Raw genomic sequence first — 13656 nt, 5'->3', positions numbered from 1 at the left:
TCATTCTTTTTACACTATTTTTATTGGCGTAGTAAAATTCTGGAAGATCATTATTGACACGACAATTATCTCGCCTTACACTTATTATTTTATACTACTGTCAAGGAGAGAAAATCATTTAATCGTAAATGGATTTGTCAAGTCAACTTAGATTTCTGTTTCGCTATAACACAAGTCTATAATACAGACATGAATATGATGCATAGAGCCATACACAAGATGTGGAAATAAATATAGTAATAAATGTGTTTTTCAAATTTGATATTTTGTAATGTTGAGAACCCATTACTATTGCTATCATGTTCCACATTACCGACAGTTGATAGGATAGCTAGTAGGAATAGAGTATTTAATATACTTTATAGCCTTTATAATGAACTATATCTTTGTAAATATACCTACCTAGAAAATTATCGCGGTGAAAATCAAGTTAATATACAGGGTGTCCCACAATTATTTTAACAGCCGAAAATGAGGGGTAGCTGAGGTCATTTGAAGTAACTTTTTCCTTTGCGAAAATGCAATCCACGGCTTTGTTTACGAGTTATTAACAACAAACACTGGCCAATGAGAGGTGACGGTGCGAGAGAGAGGGTCCGCGAGAGAGTCCGCAGCACCAGGCTTTGACAGAAGGTCGGAACGGACTCGAGCCGAGTTCGAAGTATTGAACAAGTCACGAAGCGAGAACTTTCCGGATTTTTTTTACTACATAACAGTGATATTTTTAAGAAAAACGCTGTTCACCTTTACTTTAGAACGTCTGAAGAATATTCACTAATTTTCGGACTCGAAATAATATGTAGTTTAACCGTGACAGCCGTTTTAATTTTCTGGTGTGCATGACACCTCGTGTGTACCATATGAAATATTGTTATATTGTCATATTGTTATATTGTTATACTGTTATACTATTATACTATTATACTGTTATACTGTTATATTGTTATATTATTATATTACTATATTATTATATTACTATATTACTATATTATTCGATATAATAACTTGAACAATTCGATAGATTTATGCGAGTCTCTTGTTAATTAAACCTCGTTGGTATTTTTCATGAACAATTTAAATGATGAAATAATTTATCGGGCACCGGATAGCATTATTGCAAAATAAATTATCGCGAATATTAAATAATTGGAAATAATCGCAGTTATCGATATTATCGATCGCCGTCGATCGCGCGATCGTCAATCGTCAATATCATTGGGGTGGGGGGGGGGGGGTGTACCCTTTGTGCTCGCTCGGCACAAAGTCAAAGCTCAATTAGTCGGGACTTGACTAATGGTGGAATCAGACGTGTTTCAAGACAGCTCTTCCAATAATGTCGATCGTCAAAGTCATTGGGGGGGGGGGGGGGTGTACCCTTCGTGCTCGCTCGGCTCAATGTCAAAGCTCAATCAGTCGGGACTTGACTAATGGTGGAATCAGACGTGTTTCAAGACAGCTCTTCCAATAATGTCGATCGTCAGTCATTGGGGGGGGGGGGGGGTGTACCCTTCGTGCTTGCTCGGCTCAATGTCAAAGCTCAATCAGTCGGGTCTTGACTAATGGTGGAATCAGACGTGTTTCAAGACAGCTCTTCCAATAATGTCGATCGTCAGTCATTGGGGGGGGGGGGGGTGTACCCTTCGTGCTTGCTCGGCTCAATGTCAAAGCTCAATCAGTCGGGTCTTGACTAATGGTGGAATCAGACGTGTTTCAAGACAGCTCTTCCAATAATGTCGATCGTCAGTCATTGGGGGGGGGGGGGATGTACCCTTCGTGCTCGCTCGGCTCAATGTCAAAGCTCAATCAGTCGGGACTTGACTAATGGTGGAATCAGACGTGTTTCAAGACAGCTCTTCCAATAATGTCGATCGTCAAAGTCATTGGGGGGAGGGGGGTGTACCCTTCGTGCTCGCTCGGCTGAATGTCAAAGCTCAATCAGTCGGGACTTGACTAATGGTGGAATCAGACGTGTTTCAAGACAGCTCTTCCAATAATGTCGATCGTCAAAGTCATTGGGGGGGGGGGGGGTGTACCCTTCGTGCTTGCTCGGCTCAATGTCAAAGCTCAATCAGTCGGGTCTTGACTAATGGTGGAATCAAACGTGTTTCAAGACAGCTCTTCCAATAATGTCGATCGTCAGTCATTGGGGGGGGGGGGGGGGGGTGTACCCTTCGTGCTTGCTCGGCTCAATGTCAAAGCTCAATCAGTCGGGACTTGACTAATGGTGGAATCAGACGTGTTTCAAGACAGCTCTTCCAATAATGTCGATCGTCAAAGTCATTGGGGGGGGGGGGGTGTACCCTTCGTGCTTGCTCGGCTCAATGTCAAAGCTCAATCAGTCGGGTCTTGACTAATGGTGGAATCAGACGTGTTTCAAGACAGCTCTTCCAATAATGTCGATCGTCAAAGTCATTGGGGGGGGCTGGGGGTGTACCCTTCGTGCTCGCTCGGCTCAATGTCATTGCTCGATTAGTCGTTACTCGTTTAGTGGAAGAATCAGTTGCATTTGAGGAAAGCTCTTGCAAAAGTGATATTATTATAAATTAAATTGTTAAGAATAAAGATATAATATAATTTTCAAGGAACGTTATTGCGTTAAATTACTTAATTAATTGTTGGAACAACTACTATAATAGAATATAACAGAAAGTGTACAGAATCGAAGTAAATTGGATATTTTCACACGTGTCAGGCAGTGCACAATAAATTTTATTTTTCGGAAAGTTTATTGTTAATCGAAATTCGTTCTGCTTCCTTCTAAAATCAATGTTAATTAATTTTCTATCTAATTCGAATCTAAATTTACTTAACATTCGGTAAAATTATTAATAGTTATTTGTCAAAATCGTATCTCTAATTTCAACGCGAATTTCCAAATGGTTTCCGATAATTTCTAAATCTTTTCCGCGAATGGAAATTAATATTTTCGATTAAAATCTTAAATGCGTGTGCTATGGAAACTTGGACACTTCTTGATGATGCTACTCTCTCTACGCTGCTACTCTCTCTACGCTGCTACTCTCTCTACGCTGCTACTCTCTCTACGCTGCTACTCTCTTCTACTTCTTCCTACTACAAATTCCAGGACCAACATCGCATCGAAATGTAAGTCGATCTTATTTGACCAGTAGTTCTCTCAATTTTTTCGAGTACAGTGACCACATACTTGTTGCGAATTCTATTGTATATTTAGTGAGGATGTATTCTTTTCAATGACTTGCGTTTTCCGTTCGAATTCAATTGCCGTTACCCTTGCCAATACTTCTGTCATTGTTACTTCCATTAAATTTTTGACATTACTATTGCCGTTACCCTCGCCAATACCTCTATCATCGTTACTTCCATTACTTTTTTGCCATTGCTATTGCCGTTACTTCTCGAGCAATTAAATTCACGCGTAGTCATCGAAACAGATTAATTTTGACGAATAATTCGAAACTAATAACCCCATTTTAGCTAGGATTTTCAGGTTCTTTATTTTCAGATTCTTTATTTTCAGGTTAATACTATCGTAAGACAAAACTTATGGTGTATATTATCATGTATATTATTATGTATATGTATTGTTAATTGGTCACTGTACTCGCTGCAATAGCAATAGTAGTTCTTGTCATAGCAATAGTAGTTCTTGTCATAGCAATAGTAGTATTCGGGCAGGCTTTGCCAATCCAACGATCAGCGCAGATGGGCACATCCGCGACTTGCAATAGTGTTGCGAAATAATCTCGCGTTGTTTCGCTTCATTTTTAACAGAGATGAAAATAAGCGTCGCGAATAAAACCATCGCGATTATCATTAGCATCGAAATTAATTATTCAAAGTATAGCGTCGCGAATGAAAGATTCGCGATTTCATTTGGTTCGACATGCAAGAAGCGTCAAAGATAGCGTTGCGACTAAGTACGCTCGCGTTTCAAGTTTGAAATTTTCGAAGATCATCAAAGTCCACTCGCTTTTGCATCTCTGTTCATTGAATTAGCGTCGCGACAATACAATCGCGTTGCAATAGTTTACCTTCCGACTTTTCAGGCGCCCATGCTGCAGCTGCAACGAAGGGCCTCGCCGCCCCAACAACAACTCGGATGGGCACATCCGCGACTTGCCATAGCGTTGCGAATTATTCACGCGTTGCTATAATTAATTTCGAACAGAAATCATAGCGTTGCGAATAAAATAGACGCGAGTTTTCTTTGTATTATCAAGCACAATAGCTTTGAATATAGCGTTGCGAACTAATCGCGTTTCAACTTTGCAATTCTATCAGATTTCTCGAAGTCTACAGACTCGTTCTTTCCAGAAAGTAAAGTTAAATCTTTCGGATTTCTGTTCGATGCATTAGCGTAGCGTCGAAATAATCGCGTTGCCAGTAGCTTCGTTCGTCTTTCCAGGCGCCCATTCCGTAGTTGCAACAATGGACCGAGGTCCCAACGATCAGCTGGGTTGGGCACATCGCGATTTTTCCATCCTAGCGTTGCGAAATGAATTATCGCGTTTTGTCTTCGAATTAGTTTCGAAGTTAGCGTTGCGAGAATAATCGCGTTGCAGTAGCTTCGTTCGTCTTTCAGAGCCCATGCCGCAGTTGCAACGCTCCGCAGTGCAGGCATTCGCGATTTTCCTTAGAGTCGCGAGACGAAATTAACAACGCGTTGTATTAGCGTCGCGAAAAATTGCCAATGCGTTGTATCAGAATTGCGAAAACTGCCAACGCGTTGTGTTAGAGTCGCGAAATAAATGCCGCACTGCGAGTTGCCGTTCCAAGGATCGCAGCATTGTCTCGCAATCGTCGACGATTCCCTTTAGAGTTGCGTGAAAACAAATCAAAGCTCGCGGGTGTTTTCGCTTCCGGATCTGACGAATTAACATCGGATTTAATATTTAGACGAATTAGCACGAATTAATATCCACTTCTAATTCTCGTGGATTAGCGTCGCGAGAAAGGAGTCCGCGTTTCTTTGCCACTTTCATTTTGATTTCCTCTCTGACATCCAAAATTAAATTGTAATTCTTATATTCGCAGACAATATCCTTGCGAAGCACTGGACGATCGTCATCAGAGGGAGCGAGAATATTTTATTCCTACCTTCGGACTTTTTTAGGCCAGGTCCGAGCACGTGGTGCAAATGCCCGAAAAACCACTGCGGGCAGTAGGAATTCATTTTTGCGATCCGAGAATTTACAAGTCGTAGCAGTTGGCGCAAAATCGCGACGCACGTTACTTATGTCCAAGTCTTCGAGCTCCTTCTGTCGAGATTATCATCCGCCGAGGGTTTATCATCCGCGAGGGAGAAACATCGGCCGAAAGATGAGTCTTAATTAATAATTGCGCGCATCTTAGTTCATAATTGCCTGCGTCTTAGTCAAGCAGTGTTCTTAATGTAAGTTTGTTAGATTTCGTTTCCAATTATTTTCACACAAATTGCATTCGTCTGTGGGTTAACTTGGCACTCCTGTGCTGGTTTTAGGTTTTCTATTTTATCCTGCCACCCTTTTTGTATTCAGACTAACCATTTTCAATTATTTTAGGTACATTATAGAGATTATCATCCGTCGTGGGATGCGTTTTAATTTAGTGTTATTCCTCCGATAGGAGGTCCCTCAGGGGCTCGCTTGCGGGTGGGGCCCGCAAGTGAGTACGGGGGGTAGCGTCCCCGAGGTACCCGAGGCGCTTGTAGGTTGTTAGGGTTCTTAATTTAAGTTTGTTAAATTTTGTTTCATCCATTCTCTCAAAAATTGCACTCCTGTGCGGGTTAGTTTGGCACTCGTGTGCTGGTTAGTGTGGCACTCGTGTGCTGGTTAGCTTGGCACTCGTGTGCTGGTTAGCTTGGCACTCGTGTGCGGGTTAGCTTGGCACTCGTGTGCTGGTCAACTTGGCACTCGTGTGCTGGTCTTAGGTTTCCTAATTCGACTTGTCACCTATTTTGTATTGATACTAACTAGAATTCATTTATTTCAGGTTTATTACAGATATTATCATCCGCCGTGGGATATTCATCCGCCGAGGGATTATCATCCGTCGAGATATGCGTATTAGTTAATAAGTGCGTGCGTCTTAGTTTAGGATCTATGTGAACTCTTGCCGTACTTTATCGAGTCTAACTTTTAGTAATAAAGATTTCTCTTAAGAATCAGTATTATTTACTTCTTTCAAGTTCGTCAAAATTTCTCTTCTTTTCTCCACAATATTTAATCATTCAAAGAAATGTAGTCTCACAATAAATACAAATTTTCATCTTCTTCTGAGAAATTATTACTATCGAGAAACTTCTAGTTATTATAAATGTAAAAAGAAAAAAATGGTACGGCAAGGGGTTAAGATCGCTCAGGGGCCTCCGACCCACGGGTGCGCCCGTGGGGGGCACGGGGGGTAGCGTTCCCGAGGTATCCGAATCGCTAATTTCGTATATGTCCAGTAGTATTGCCTTAGCATTACTTTTTCGCGTCTCGTTTTTGACTCCGCCACAGCAGAAAGCTGTGGTGGCCTTGCTTGCGCAAACTCTTGGGTAAGTCCGGACACGTCTCGTTGTTCGACGAGTGACCATGCGGCATGGTGATTCGAACGCGGACCCTCCTGCTGGGGAGGCTCTCGCTTCGCGTATTCGCAATGTAAGACGTCCTTAGCTCTCTTTTGGGGGCGGGGCGCAGGGCGATCCGACTCATTGTAGGATGATCCAACTTTGGATCATTATTCCTCATGTGAAAACGGCGAGCATCGAGATCTGCGAGGCTCCTGATTTGTGCGAGCATTGTACGCGTCGCGTCACCCTCGAGTCAGTGCCTTCTGTACTGACACGCCTTTGTTTCTTAGTTTCGAAGAATCAGAGCCCTCTGCTCTGATTCATTTCGGTCCCCGTGGATCAGAGACTTCTTCTTTGATCCACTTGGTCCGCAATAGTACTTGACATATGCGAACGTGTGAGTGTGGGTGTGTGCTAGCTAGCTGGCGAGCGTGTGTACTAGTTTATAAGTCGTCGTTGTTAGAAAGGGAGCCATAGCGAATTCCGGCTTCGTTCTGACTTCCTTTCGGGTCTCTAAAGCAGCAACCTCCTCGCGGTGAGACCCGGGCAATCGGTATCATCCTCGGTTCAGGAAATATTGAGAATTGCAATGAATTTCTGGATCGAGGATGATACCGAGCAAATAGCTGCAAACTTTGTATTATAACGAAGTATGTATTGTAAAAGTGTGTGAATTTATACTATAAGTCGGGGCTCTGGATAATGTTTCGTTCGAAAATTGTTGAAATTGTAATTTCTCCGATCGGAGGTCCCTCAGGGGCTCGCTTGCGGGAGGGGCCCGTGGGCGAGTACGGGGGGTAGCGTCCCCGAGGAACCCGAGGCGCTTGTAGGTTGTTAGGGTTTTTAATTTAAGTTTGTTAGATTTCGTTTCCTTCATTTTCTCAAAACATGCACTCGTGTGCTAGTTTGTGTGGCACTCGTGTGCTGGTAGTGTGGCACTCGTGTGCTGGTTAGCTTGGCACTCGTGTGCTGGACTTAGGTTTTCTATTTCGACTTGAATTCAGACTAACTTTAATTCAATCTTTTCAGGTTTATTACAGATATTATCATCCGCCGTGGAATTATCATCCGTCGTGGGATTATCATCCGCCGTGGGTTTTTTATCCGCCGTGGGATTTTCATCCGCCGTGGGATTATCGTCCGTCGTGGGATACGTCTTAATTAATAAGTGCGTGCGACTTAGTTATTAAGTGCGTGCGAGTTAGTTAATAAGTGTATGTGAGTTAGTTTAAGATTCTTAACCTCTTGCCATACTGTAACGGGTCCAGCTTTTAATAAAGATTTCTCTTTAGAATGAATATTATTTTGCTCTTACAACTTTATCTAAATTTCTCTTCTTTTCACCACAATATTTAATTGCTCAAGAAGTGTAGTCTCACAGTAAACTCAAATCTTTTTCTCCTTCTGAGAAATAATTACAATCGAGAAATTTCTAGTCATCATAAATTTAAAGAGAATGGTATGGCAAGGGGTTAAGTTCCCTCAGGGGCCTCCGACCCACGGGTGCGCCCGTGGGGGGCACGGGGGGTAGCGTCCCCGAGGTACCCGAGCCGCTAATTTCGCATATATCGAGTATTATTGCCTTAGCATTACTTTTTCGTGTCTCGCCTTTGACTCCGCCACAGCAGAAAGCTGTGGTGGCCTTGCTTGCGCAAACTCTTGGGTAAGTCCGGACACATCTCGATGTTCGACGAGTGACCATGCGGCGTGGTGATTCGAACGCGGACCCTCCTGCTGGGGAGGCTCTCGCTTCGCGTATTCGCAATGTAAGACGTCCTTAGCTCTCTTTTGGGGGCGGGGCGCAGGGCGATCCGACTCATTGTGGGATGATCCAACTTTGGATCATTATTCCTCATGTGAAAACGGCGAGCATCGAGATCTGCGAGGCTCCTGATTTGTGCGAGCATTGTACGCGTCGCGTCACCCTCGAGTCAGTGCCTTCTGTACTGACACGCCTTTGTTTCTTAGTTTCGAAGAATCAGAGCCCTCTGCTCTGATTCATTTCGGTCCCCGTGGATCAGAGACTTCTTCTTTGATCCACTTGGTCCGCAATAGTACTTGACATATGCGAACGAGTGAGTGTGTGGGAATGTGTGATAGCTAGCTAGCGAGCGTATTAGTTTATAAGTCGTCGTTGTTAGAAAGGGAGCCATAGCGAATTCCGGCTTCGTTCTGACTCCCTTTCGGGTCTCTAAAGCAGCAACCTCCTCGCGGTGAGACCCGGGCAATCGGTATCATCCTCGGTTCAGGAAATATTGAGAATTGCAATGAATTTCTGGATCGAGGATGATACCGAGCAAATAGCTGCAAACTTTGTATTGTAACGAAGTATGTATTGTAAAAGTGTGTGAATTTATACTATAAGTCGGGGCTCTGAATAATGTTTCGTTCGAAAATTGTTGAAATTGGTATTCCTCCGATCGGAGGTCCCTCAGGGGCTCGCTTGCGGGTGGGGCCCGTGGGCGAGTACGGGGGGTAGCGTCCCCGAGGTACCCGAGGCGCTTGTAGGTTGTTAGGGTTCTTAATTTAAGTTTGTTAAATTTTGTTTCATCCATTCTCTCAAAAATTGCACTCGTGTGCGGGTTAGTTTGGCACTCGTGTGCTGGTTAGTGTGGCACTCGTGTGCTGGTCAGTGTGGCACTCGTGTGCTGGTTAGCTTGGCACTCGTGTGCTGGTCAGTGTGGCACTCGTGTGCTGGTCTTAGGTTTCGTATTTCGCCTTGTATTCAGACTAATTTGAATTCAATCATTTCAGGTTCATTACAGATATTATCATCCGCCGTGGGATGCATTTTAGTTTCCTTCATTTTCCTAAAAATTGCACTCGTGTGCTGGTTAGTGTGGCACTCGTGTGCTGGTTAGCTTGGCACTCGTGTGCTGGTCTTAGGTTTCCTAATTTGACTTGTCACCTATTTTGTATTCGTACTAACTAGGATTCAATCTTTTCAGATTCATTACAGATATTATCATCCGCCGTGGGATTTTCATCCGCCGTGGGATTCGTCTTAGTTATTAAGTGCGTGCGAGTTAGTTGATATGTGTGTGTGTGTGGCTTAGTTTAAGGTTCTTAACTTCTTGCCGTACTTTAACGGGTCTAGCTTTTACTAAAGATTTTTCTTAAGAATGAACATTATTTTATTCTTCCAATTTCGTCTAAACTTCTCTTCTTTTCACTACAATATTTACTTGTTCAATGAAATGTAGTCTCACAATAATTAGAAATTTTCTTCTCCTTCTGAGAAATAATTATAATCGGTATATTTCTAGTCATTATAAATTTAAAGAAAATGGTGCGGCAAGGGTTTAAGTTCCCTCAGGGGCCCCCGACCCACGGGAGCGCCCGTGGAGGGCACGGGGGGTAGCGTCCCCGAGGTACCCGAGTCGCTAATTTCGCATATGTCCAGTAGTATTGCCTTAGCATTACTTTTTCGCGTCTCGTTTTCGACTCCGCCACAGCAGAAAGCTGTGGTGGCCTTGCTTGCGCAAACTCTTGGGTAAGTCCGGACACGTCTCGTTGTTCGACGAGTGACCATGCGGCATGGTGATTCGAACGCGGACCCTCCTGCTGGGGAGGCTCTCGCTTCGCGTATTCGCAATGTAAGACGTCCTTAGCTCTCTTTTGGGGGCGGGGCGCAGGGCGATCCGACTCATTGTAGGATGATCCAACTTTGGATCATTATTCCTCATGTGAAAACGGCGAGCATCGAGATCTGCGAGGCTCCTGATTTGTGCGAGCATTGTACGCGTCGCGTCACCCTCGACACAGTGCCTTCTGCACTGACTCGTACTTGTTTCTTACTTTGAAAGAATCACTGCCTTCTGCACTGATTCATTTCGGTCCCCGTGGATCGGAGACTTCTTCTTTGATCCACTTTGGTCCGCGATAGTACTTGACATATGCGAACGAGTGAGTGTGTGGGAATGTGTGATAGCTAGCTAGCGAGCGTATTAGTTTATAAGTCGTCGTTGTTAGAAAGGGAGCCATAGCGAATTCCGGCTTCGTTCTGACTCCCTTTCGGGTCTCTAAAGCAGCAACCTCCTCGCGGTGAGACCCGGGCAATCGGTATCATCCTCGGTTCAGGAAATATTGAGAATTACAATGAATTTCTGGATCGAGGATGATACCGAGCAAATAGCTGCAAACTTTGTATTGTAACAAAGTATTTGTTGTAAAAGTATGTGAAATTATACTATAAGTCGGGGCTCTGAATAATGTTTCGTTCGAAAATTGTACAAATTGTAATTCCTCCGATCGGAGGTCCCTCAGGGGACTTCTTTGATCCACTTGGTCCGCAATAGTACTTGACATATACGAACGAGTGAGTGTGTAGGTGTGTGCTAGCTAGCTGGCGAGCGTGTGTGTTAGTTTATAAGTCGTAAATATATGCTACGTAAAAATTGTCATTTCAAAAACGCGATTCAGTCGGATCTACGTACACCATGCATAAAAATTTCATATGGTACACATAAGGTGTCATGCACACCAGAAAATTAAAACGGCTGTCACGGTTAAACTACATATTATTTCGAGTCCGAAAATTAGTGAATATTCTTCAGACGTTCTAAAGTAAAGGTGAAGAGCGTTTTTCTTAAAAATATCACTGTTATGTAGTAAAAAAAATCCGGAAAGTTCTCGCTTCGTGACTTGTTCAATACTTCGAACTCGGCTCGAGTCCGTCCCGACCATCTGTCAAAGCCTCGTGCTGCGGGCTCTCGAACTTCGCGCCGTCACCTCTCATTGGTCAGTGTTTTCCGTTAATAACAAGTAGTAATAGCTATCACAAGAGCAGATATAACTGCTATTATATATTTCTATGTACTATGAATTAGAAATTAATTCAGTTAGTTATCACTAATCTCAATGATGCATTTATTTCATACAATGTTAATTAATACGCAAAGGTCGTGTGGCACTGTCAGACGATTTCAGGAAATTGGTACGTACTTCTTAGAGTATGATTGTTGAGTTCAACGTTAGGGTGTCGGGGGCATCCTGGGATGTCCTCTCTAGGTGTTAGGCTTTTTTGCACCCTGATGTATGAGTGAGAACCGTGGAGTGATGTGTGTTGGTGTGTATGCGTTTGCCTTTTTTTTTAAATATAGGGATAAGGAGGATAGGTAACTTAATTTCTGGTATGTGTGATTTAAATATAAGTAGGCAGGGGCCGGGGTTGACTGTCGCTTTTCTCTTGGTCGGGTAGGCTCCTTTTCGTGGCGATGGTCAACTACCGGAGCAATTCGAAGATTCGAGACGAAAGATAGGTCAATCGGAGAATGGCGATTGCTTCTAGCTTCGACTTCGAGATTTCGAATTTGGCGAACTTTGGTTCGTCATTAGCATTTCGCGTTCGCGGTCGGAAATCGGATAGGGTACGAAACGATCGACCCTGCTCAATTGCATTTAGCGAATCAATTAACGATTTGCTAACGAGCAGGTTTAGGATTACAGTATTGGCGGACCGCCGAAGAAAAAAGAGTGGCTTTCGAGCCGAAGAGGCCCCGACAAACTGTCGCTCAAGAGGGCAACTACCAATGGCATTACATCCAAGGATGTGGTGTCATTATCTTACTACTGTGTCATTATCTTACTATTTTGTCATTGTGATCCCAATAAGTTGTTAGGCGTTGGCACTTACCAACCAAAGAAATAATTCTATTCCTTTTTTCTTCTTAGACCTCCCTTTTGACACTAGAAATACATACCACGAAACTTATTGTTGCTGATATATTAAATACTTAAATATTGTAAAAGTTCAGTTGTTCAGTTTTATAAATAAAAGAACTTTATAAATATAAGAACTGTAATCAGTTCATCTTATTTATTCTGGTACTTTTAGCGTTAAAAGATATATTATGTGCAATTGCATGCTGCACATTTATGTTACATTTTCACGTCATTTTATTACTTTTTTATTATATAATGACGTTTTTTTTATCCTATATATTGTATCAAGTGTTTTCATTTTGTGGATCTTAACCAAATGCTTAAACTATTATTAATCTAAAAAATATAAGTGAATTTTCGAGTAAATGATTGCAGAAAGGATAATTAGATTAAAATCTGTTGGTGATAAAATAAATTTTTTGCTTTTTGCACTGGCATCGTGTGTATGTATTCTGACAAATATTAATCCAGGTCAGATGTTTCTGTTTCAGGATTCTAAGGAAATCGGGCAGAAAAATAACTGAAGAGGCTCGTCTTATGTAAAGTATTTTATGTATTTTAACTGCTATGCTCCTGTTTCAGAATCCAAGGGATGTGTATCACTGGAAGGATTGAAGAGAACCCATTTCTCAAATTGGCATCTTACTCAGATTTAATTATAGTCATATACAATTTTTTGTTTTCTTTTACTGATACCTGTTTTGTATTTCAGACGTTTCTGTGGAACCCAACACATTGGACCTCAAATAAGACTTCAAATTGGATATTTAGGTAAGAAATCATTATGCGAATTATATGATATATAAGCGAGAGCTCTCGAATCCGAAAATTTTCTTACTTTGTATTGTATTTTTTCCATTTGAAAAATGTCTGTCTTAATATAAGCCTCAAGAAAGAAGATCAAGAGGAATCTAGGGCCCTAGGGTATTACTTTAAGTGTAGTTGTTAAGATTTTTGTAGATCGATGTAAAAAGGAACTCCAATGAAACTTCTATTATGGTAATAGGATATTGATTTCATTTGGTTTCCTTTGGGTCTCCAGCAGCCAACCTGCTGGTTGACACGTGGTGAGATCCGGGCAATCGGTATTATCCTCGATCATTGATACATTGTTAATCGAAGATCGTACCGAGCTAATGACAGTGAACTTAGAATGTGTTCTCGAAGCGTTTCGACGAATTACTACAAATTAGGCTTCTAGATTGATTCACTCGGTTCAGTGTGAGTACATTTGCAATCGGTGAAGTATGTACCGTAGGTAGATAACATAGGATACTACATGTATATATCCTGCATAGATAAATTCGCAGTAATGAATGCATATATTTCTCCAAATTAATCAATCGAACCAAATTCCTGCTTGGAGTTTCACATTTTCTGCTATAATTACTCTTATTTCGATTGAATCAACTGAATTTTCGCCTTCTAATTAAAACGACGCTGTGGGGCTAGAGTGTTTCCATTGACACCAGGTCGGC

Source organism: Megalopta genalis, chromosome 2 (genome assembly GCF_051020955.1).
Source record: "Megalopta genalis isolate 19385.01 chromosome 2, iyMegGena1_principal, whole genome shotgun sequence".
Classification (NCBI taxonomy): domain Eukaryota; kingdom Metazoa; phylum Arthropoda; class Insecta; order Hymenoptera; family Halictidae; genus Megalopta; species Megalopta genalis.
Note: the sequence above shows the minus strand (reverse complement) of the source record.